The 8,634-nt window shown below is 33.2% G+C and overlaps 1 protein-coding gene across 1 annotated transcript in view; it reads left to right on the forward strand.

The window, feature by feature from the left end:
* The window catches only part of LOC105389567 (nucleolysin TIAR), a 64,795-nt gene extending 58,473 nt beyond the window's left edge, over positions 1-6,322 (forward strand). The window contains exon 11 of the transcript XR_007266778.1: positions 1,036-6,322. The gene's annotated coding sequence lies outside the window, so the exon portion shown is untranslated. The remainder of the gene's footprint in view (positions 1-1,035) is intronic.
* The last annotated feature ends 2,312 nt before the right edge of the window (positions 6,323-8,634 follow it).

The raw sequence follows: 8,634 nt of genomic DNA on the forward strand, positions 1-8,634 counted from the left end.
GCAAAAACGGTCACTTTCTGGTAACCCTAGTGCAATGGCTGACGATGGAACTACTTTCTGAATATTTGGACCTAGGGGGTGACTATCTAAATCAACGAACGAACAAACTAGAACTGTCACGCAATCGGCACGCTTGATACAACAAGATAAAGTCATAGTTGGTGCTGCAGATTTCCTTTTCCGATGTTTCTGAGCGCTGCGCTAACTACAGCTGTCTTTCGTTGTATTAAAGTTCTTGTTCGTTCGTCCGTCGATTTTGAAAGTGACCCCCCTAATCCGTCACCATGTTTTGCACTCGTATTTGGTATCGTCTAGGGCGGAAATTTCTACTGAATTGCAAAGCTAGCTTCATTTCATTTGTACCTATTTGTATCGCGTTATGAGTTAAAAATTAAATTGTATTTTTTAGATAGTTAACATTACCTAGAGTGAATACCCGAGAACCGTGTTTGCCACTGACTAATGTTTCTTAGCATGTTGATGACCTACGGTTGAGCTCGGGTTAGGTAAGCGTCCATCTTTCGGCAACGTACGCAACGGATGCATCGCATTCAGTATTTTTGTACAAAAATTCACACAAGTGCGTCCACTTCATCGGCATTGCCGACGCCGTTTCTCCACTCATTTATGAAAATCCGTTTGGTCTGATACGTACGATACCGATAGCTGCACGCTTAGCTTTAGTCACCGTGGTGAGAGTTAATAAATGTTGGGATAATTTACGAAATCCATTTTTATAATTTGTAGCATTTGTTTAGATCACATTTTTATTGTAAAAGTTTATATTGTATTTATAAAATTTGGGAAAGTTATCTGCACTTTTTAGAATACTTATCAAATGTTTTGTTGATCTCAATTTAAATCATCAATGCTAACTGCGATTAAGATCATTTCACACAAGTCTCTTATATTTTCACGTTTAATAATGTTTATGCTCAAAGCTTGATTGTTTGAATTGAAAACTATGTTTAAATTCAGAACAATATCTGTGATTTATAAAAACTGAAAATCATATTCCCTTTTCTCTATTGTCAGGACAGAAATAAGGACATCGGGCGAGCTGTGCTTATGAAAAACAGCTTTTAGAGTGTCGAAATAAGGTTTCAAATGGATAAAAATAAATAAGCGGGAAAACAAATACAAAAGAAGAGACACAAGTAATGTGAGTCATAAATATGGACGAATCTAGTTTATAATCATAAAAAAATGCTTATGAAAATGCGTATATAAAAAATGCATAAAAATTTAACTTAAGTTACCTGTAGACGTTAATTAAGTTAGGCTAAATTAACACGCGGGCCAAATGGTTGGAGAAAATTAACGAAAAAAAAGAATTTTTCGGCTTAAACAAAAAGGCGGGCAGATTTGATGATTGGGTACCAACACATCAGAAGCACAATGGTAGAATAAATAAGATTAGACTAAATTAGTATTTTGGAAACATGTTTAGTAGAAAGTAACATAGTAAAAAAAACATAGAACGGTTCACATCTAAGAGTGAGAAAAGTTTTTTAAACATTTTTTATCTATGAAGATTGTTAGGAACGCTATGTGATGTGTCATAGAATTAGAGATACAATAAAAACTGTAGTGGACAAACTTTACAAAGAAGTCACTAGTCATTTCAGACTTTTTTTTGTTTTTTGCAAAAAAAAATGGACAATGCCAAATTCAATTCCATAATTTACGAAGTCGAAATAAAACTATTAAAACTACTGTTATAATGATGGTTGTGTCTAATAATAAAAAGATACACATAAAAAAAATCTTGAAAAATACCGATACTAGTCGAAATATTAGATTTATTTATTATATAGGAAATTAAGTAAAAAGAAAAAATATTTATTGCATAGATAATAAGAAATACTCGTTTACTGTAGACAATGGAGAAAGTGTAAGGATTAATTTAAAAAAAAAAACCTTTTTTCAATGCTCAGCTAATCTTCTTTTCCTTCAGTTTCCACCGCTAACTCTTTTGATGGAAGAATATAAAAAAATGTAAGACAACGGATAAATTTAGGCAAGTGAGATGATGTTCTTGCTAAAGAGCATCATTTATTTGAAGCGTGTGAATTTTAAGAGATAACATTTTAGTGTTGTAACTTTTTAGATAGAATCGACGTACCTAGATGATAGCCTACTTAAACTGTCATTTTTGAAACTTTTTGCGAGGTCGAGGAAGAACTACAGAAACCTCAAACGAAGGAATATTTTGTAAATGATGTATTTTATATATTATATTGACAAAAGTGTTATTTGGTTTACTGTCGTAGGTTCAGTTTCTTTGTTAGCATGTTTCGTTTGGCACTAGTATAATTTTTCGAGCCTGTTAGAGAAAACTTGTGAGACATATCGCTAGAACATGAAATATATTATTAAGATATATAGTATTTATATATTAAAAATATAGTACGTTAAATATTGTATTGTATTTTAAGCTGATAAGGTATGAATTGTGAGGCGTCAATTTCACTAAGTCAATAGAACGAAGGACAATTGGGGATATGTACAGTAAGGGGCAGATAAACCTGACCCCCCTCAGAAGCATTGTTACTATGAGATGGGGGTCAGGTTTCTCTGCACCTGACCGTACCTTGGAGATGGAACCTGTGGAAGCCAGATTATATCAAACCACATTGAAATTCGAGAAAGTTAGATAGTCAAATTTAGTGTTAGTCAAACATATAATGAATGCTAGTTATTAGTGAAATCATATAAAAAGCCCATAACCGCTTGATGTAGTGAAATAGTAAGCATTAAAATATTGTAACAAATATATCCGAATAGATATGTAAGGAGTATAATGTTAAAAAAATACTGGTTTTCGCAGAAGTCGAATATGAGACAAAAATCTTGAATCGACTTGTCTATGCCTTTCTTGTTGCTATATACTTCCCTATATACATACATACATACATATATAGTTAAATGCTAAACTTAATTAAGGATAAATAAATGGCTTTGCAGCCTACACTATATAAAATAAGGTACATAGATGTAAAGCGTTAATATATAAACGATAATGGATTAACTCCCTACTTGGAAGAGAGTGTGTTAGCTAGGTGAATTGCAAGTTATTTAAAAGTATATTTAAATATATACAAAATGATTGCGCAAATATCTTAAAAATAACAATATAATCTATCGTTTAGATAGGCTATTAAAATATCGTAAGTGATTTCCATTTTTTTTAAGCCATGTTTTTCATTTAAGTATTTATTTTTGGTTTGTAAATGTAAACCTTCTTCATTCCATTAATATAAGGTACAATAGTATGTATACAATATATATTAAACTTATATTTTAAATATATAATTTTAAGTCCCAAATATAACACCAAATATTTTATAATCCTGATCATTATGTAAGTAAAATGAGTAGGTCGATGGTAATTATAAAGTCTCGTATAGTCTCATACAAAACAGTTTAAAACATAATGTAAAACTTTTAACCAATTTTAGCTATATATAATACTTTAGACACACCTACTAAAATTAATTTGCATAGTGGAGGCAAGAGCTGGTATGTTTTGTATTCAAAAATATATATGTTGAAATTATTGTCAAATAACATTTAAACTATCTTCTGTGTAAAAAGTTCAATTTTCAAGCAATTTACACCGCCCATTAGGTGGCGTTTTCAAGAATAAGATTTTTAATAATATTGAAAATAATTTTTATTGATTTATGAAAACACACCTCTTTTAGGCGTGTGTTCTTATAACCTACTCGTGAAACTAAAAAAATCGTTTTTTACTCAAAAAACGTTACCAGCTCTAGCTCACATAGTGCCAAAAAGTTAATTTCATTTCCTGGTTTCTATCCTTTTAAAAATATTCTACATCATGTCTATTGGTCCGTCTTTCCACGTCTCGAAACACCAATTATATTCAGACTTAAGTATAAATCCTCTAAGAGTGATAAAAATATTACAGTCTTGATTTTTTAAATACAATTTAAAGCAATAAACAAAAACTGTAGAGAAAAACACAAAACGTCAAACGTTTTATCATATCCGTAGTAGCAATTTTTTAAAATCAAGACTGAAATAGCTAGCCTATAGTGCGTTTCGTTGGTAAAAAAAATAGATGATGATTATTTTGTAGGCTTTCATTCGCTGCTTTTATATTTTTTTATTCAAAGGAAAATGATTCATCAATGGGAAAGAAAACCAAGTGAAACTTTGGCAGCACCAGCGAGTGCGCCTTTTTGGTTCTGACCAATTACATTGTTGGGGAAAAAAAATGGCGACTGAACCAACCAATTAGAACTGCGGAATCAGGCACAGTCGCCGAAGGCGCCATCTGTAATTAGCATTTAGTTTTTCTCCCCATTGAATCTGTAAGCGTGTTGGTACTCTACCGTTGAAAATGTTTGTTGTTAGTAAAAATAGCAAAATAAATAGTTTGTTTTTTTAAAATTTTATTTTGTTATTGATTTAGATACTAACGATTTTGTTTGCTTATAAAATTTTATGTGTGTCTTTTTTAACACTTATCTTGTTTTCTCATTATAGTTGCTATAATCTGTGATTTATTTTGCGAAATTCTGGTTTGCAAGCCTTCAAAATAAAATCATCTATTCGTATAACAAAACGATAAAGACTTTAGTCGAGAATATTACTAAGTGTGTCCCTTTTAAAAATCAATTTCTTAGTAAATGTATTTTGTTTTAGATACAAGCTAGAGGTTTTGATGTGTTGTAGTGTATTTTTAACTAACGTTTACTCTTTTTCACTTTTTTGTTGTAGAAATTCTTGTCTTCTAGGTGTGGTTTTTACTGTTTCGCTTTTTACGAAATTCCGATAAAATATATGAAATGCCTTACCAACAAGCTAAGAACTGATGTAAGAAGGAAAAAAAATGCAAATGGCTAATATAATTACGGTCATCACTTTTGTCCACTTGCATTTCATGGACACTAGAATTATATTGCTATGGTGTTACTGTAATTATTATTATCTTGTAGCTACCTATAAATGGTACTATACTTGTGAACTAAAACAATTAACATCACGCTAATACAACTTGGCCAAATTTTACATTGTAAAATCCGGGCGAATCACGATTTTTTGAGCAGTTTGTATGACATTTTGATCATCGCCGCTGAACTCTCTGAACTAATAAAAATGTATGAAAAAGGAAGTTTTAAATCATACAAAATAGACTGTGTGACACCATTTTCTTCTCAATTGACGTAAATTCAACTGAAACTGGTACAGTATAAGGCAGATAAATCTGACCCCTCTCAGAAGCATTGTTTCTATGAGAGGGGGGTCAGTTTTCTCTGCACATGACCGTACTTGCTGCCTTCGATATGCGGTCAAACCTTGATTTAATATTGTTTGCAATTTAAGTAGAACGTGTCTTTTTAACAATACTGAATGATTGAAACAGCAATAATAATTGTTATGCAATAGTTGTGACGTAGATATCTTTCTTTCTTGTACTGCTAGATGATTCTTATGAGAAAAAGAAGTAGATGAAAGATATGATCTTTAATCGGAGAGTGTTCTATGATAATTTTCTGTACCTGTGAAGTCTCCTTAAAAAGTTTTTTTACAACTTATTATGGGTAATATTAAAATAAAAACGAATTCGGGTCAATTTTTTTAACACATCTCCCTTCTTTTTTTCAACCGTCCATGGATGTTGTATTATTATACTTAGTCATTTCATTTTTTTTGTAGTAAGTATACCTACTTAACTCATCAGCTCAATTTTTCGTGTAAAAAACAACCAAAGTAATTCTGCAACGCACACTTCTAAAATTGTAAAAGTGTATTTAACAGTTTTTTTTTCAATTATGTCCTTACCCCCCCCCGAGCTTTGGTTTAAAAATTATAATGTGATTTTTCGAACTTAAAAATGAAATTGACCATAAAATGTTAGTGATTTTACCCTTCACCTTTTTTCTAATCTTCGCAATTTATACAATATTATATTTATATCATAGGAATATGCGAGATTACTTAAGCTACGTATAATTGTACCTCTAAGGAGAAATTTTGTTATTTTTTATACCCCCCTAGATTTTTTATTTTTGAGTTAGACCCTTTTTTTGAGAATGTCTCACTAGGTAAGGCTTAGATATAAACGAATAGTGAGTTTAAGCATTATTTAATTAGTATATAATTGATTGCTATGGCATAATGATAAATCTCATTTTTGTTATTTATTGTTGACGACTTGGTTTTTCTGTGTAAGATGTTGTTTTGTTAATGTTTACAATGGTGTTGATTTTAACTGTTTAGGTACTTACAGCGAAGATTTCTTCATTTTGAATTTGTCATTTATCTATTAGTCGCAGTCAACGATCTGGTTCAGTATAGTGCCACAAACTTATCTGTTCCGGTGAGAGCGAACTAAATTGGTCCATATAATCTATGTCATGTCAATATGAAATTCATTAGTAAGTAATGAGGTATGGACCAATTTAGTTCGCTCTCACCGGAACAGATAAGTTTGTGGCACTATACCTACCTATTCTTAGTACGTAGGGTAAACTAACCTATTCTTTACACCCCATCATTTATAGACACAGCGCGGCAGCGCCGAAAAATAAGAAAACAAGACAAGTCCTTTTTTTAGTTAATTATGTTTATCTTTGAATGCAGCAGTAGTAGTTTTTCTGTAATGGAAATTATTCTCATTGCAATGGCTGGATAAGAAAATATACCACAATATCTTTTGATAATTGTTCCTACTATTCAATGAAAAAAGCGATGCATGATTTAGACAAGTGACTTAGCGTAATATAGGGTGACACTAGAGTCGAGGCGATGTCGTGGCGGCGGCGTCATAGAGGCGCGCCTTCTCTATATTTTCTATATGCGAGCCAATGTTGACGCTTACTGACGAAGTCGAGGCGGAGTCGTGGCGCGGGCGAGGCGAGAACTTGACGCCGTACATGAGACATATACCCTACGCCTTTAAAGCCGATGCGACGCAACCGCGACGTCGCCTCGACGCCGCCTCGACTCTAGCAGTGGGCGGAGTGCCTTAGAGACGCTCCAGTGTCTTGACTCTCGTGTTAACACGCCAAAAAGTTATCGTAACCTGGTTAAATGCATTTTCAAAATGAAGGAATACATTCACAATGTTTTACAAATGATTGATTATCTGTGTACTACGATTATATACTCTGTACCTACATACATGATAAGATAGCTATATTATGCATACATATGATATTAATATGTAAGGAATGAAAAAGCAAAATAAAATATGAAAATAGATCGCATTGTTTTATTTTATATCCCTTGCCTGCTTTCTGTACCTACTTGTATCACAATGTTGGCTAAAAAGCATGCTATTAAAAAGCCTTCTCCACGGCCGTTGGGTGACTGAAGTCAAGAAAATTGTCTGATCCAATCTCTACTTATAGAGGGTGTTGCAAAAAGGGTATACTAAGCCGAAACCTACATGTGCAGCATGGTATATCTAAGCCCGAAACTGAAATCAGAATTTGAAAATTCGCGAAAAAAAAAAAAAATTTTCCATAAAAACTTCGTTGGTCACGTGACATTTACTATGGAAAAAAAATTTTTTTTTCGCGAATTTCCAAATTTTGATTTCAGTTTCGGGCTTAGATATAACATGCTGCACATGTAGGTTTCGTCTTAGTATACCAATTTTGCAACACCCTGTAGATATATCATACTTACGTCTTTGAACCGATTGGAAAGACACCTGTGCAATCGAGAGATCAGCTAGGTATGTACTACAACTGCTTTGTGGTTTGTGCTGCATACACATACCTACACGTTAATCGAAAACTAATCAAAAAAAATATATGTGGGGACATCTCACACACGGCCATCCGACCCCAAGCTAGGCAGAAACTGTGTTATGGGTGTCGGACAGCTGATATATCTACACAAATACATAGATAGATACATACTAAATATAAATATCGATACCCACAAGACCCGAGTAAGTACAAAAATATCTGTCTTTAAACAAATATCTGCCCCAGCCGGGAATTGAACCCGGGACCTTCGGCATAGCAGTCAGGGTCACTGTTAGAGTTAACATCTAGGCATTAGTTTGCATTTACTTAAACGTGCGACCTACTTAGACTTAGCGACAATTGTACCTACATAATCATATTTCAGTGTTCAATATACCGTTCACACATTACGACGTCTTTTCATTATGATACGTCACGCGGCGGTTCGGCACTCACCCTATCAAACTATCAATTATCATTAACTATCAACCCCGTTGTTGTGGGCATCAATCAACCCGAACATCGTTTTGGTCCTTCGAGCCTTCGGAACAGGCGGGATCAGTCGCGAGTGTCGTGAATCTTAGCATTTGTGCTTCGCGAGTGGTTTACCTATTGTTTTGCAAGAATTTATCATTTGGAGACCTGTGGAGTCAGGGAACCATCAAACTATCATCTTCAGCCAGCTTTATCAAGTAAGATCTTTCCTTTTTTTTTGCTTGCTCTCAACTTAAAAAATGGAAGTCAAGATGGAAGACATCCTAGCTACGCAACAGCAAATCATTGATGCTATGGAAAGTCTCTATATCAACTTTAAAAAAGACCCCAAGGATCGTAAATCAAAAACTGATTATTTCAAGCGGAAATTAGATGTGCTTAATAGTTATTGGGGCGAATTTCAAAGTAA

This window comes from Plutella xylostella, chromosome 11 (genome assembly GCF_932276165.1).
Source record: "Plutella xylostella chromosome 11, ilPluXylo3.1, whole genome shotgun sequence".
Lineage (NCBI taxonomy): Eukaryota > Metazoa > Arthropoda > Insecta > Lepidoptera > Plutellidae > Plutella > Plutella xylostella.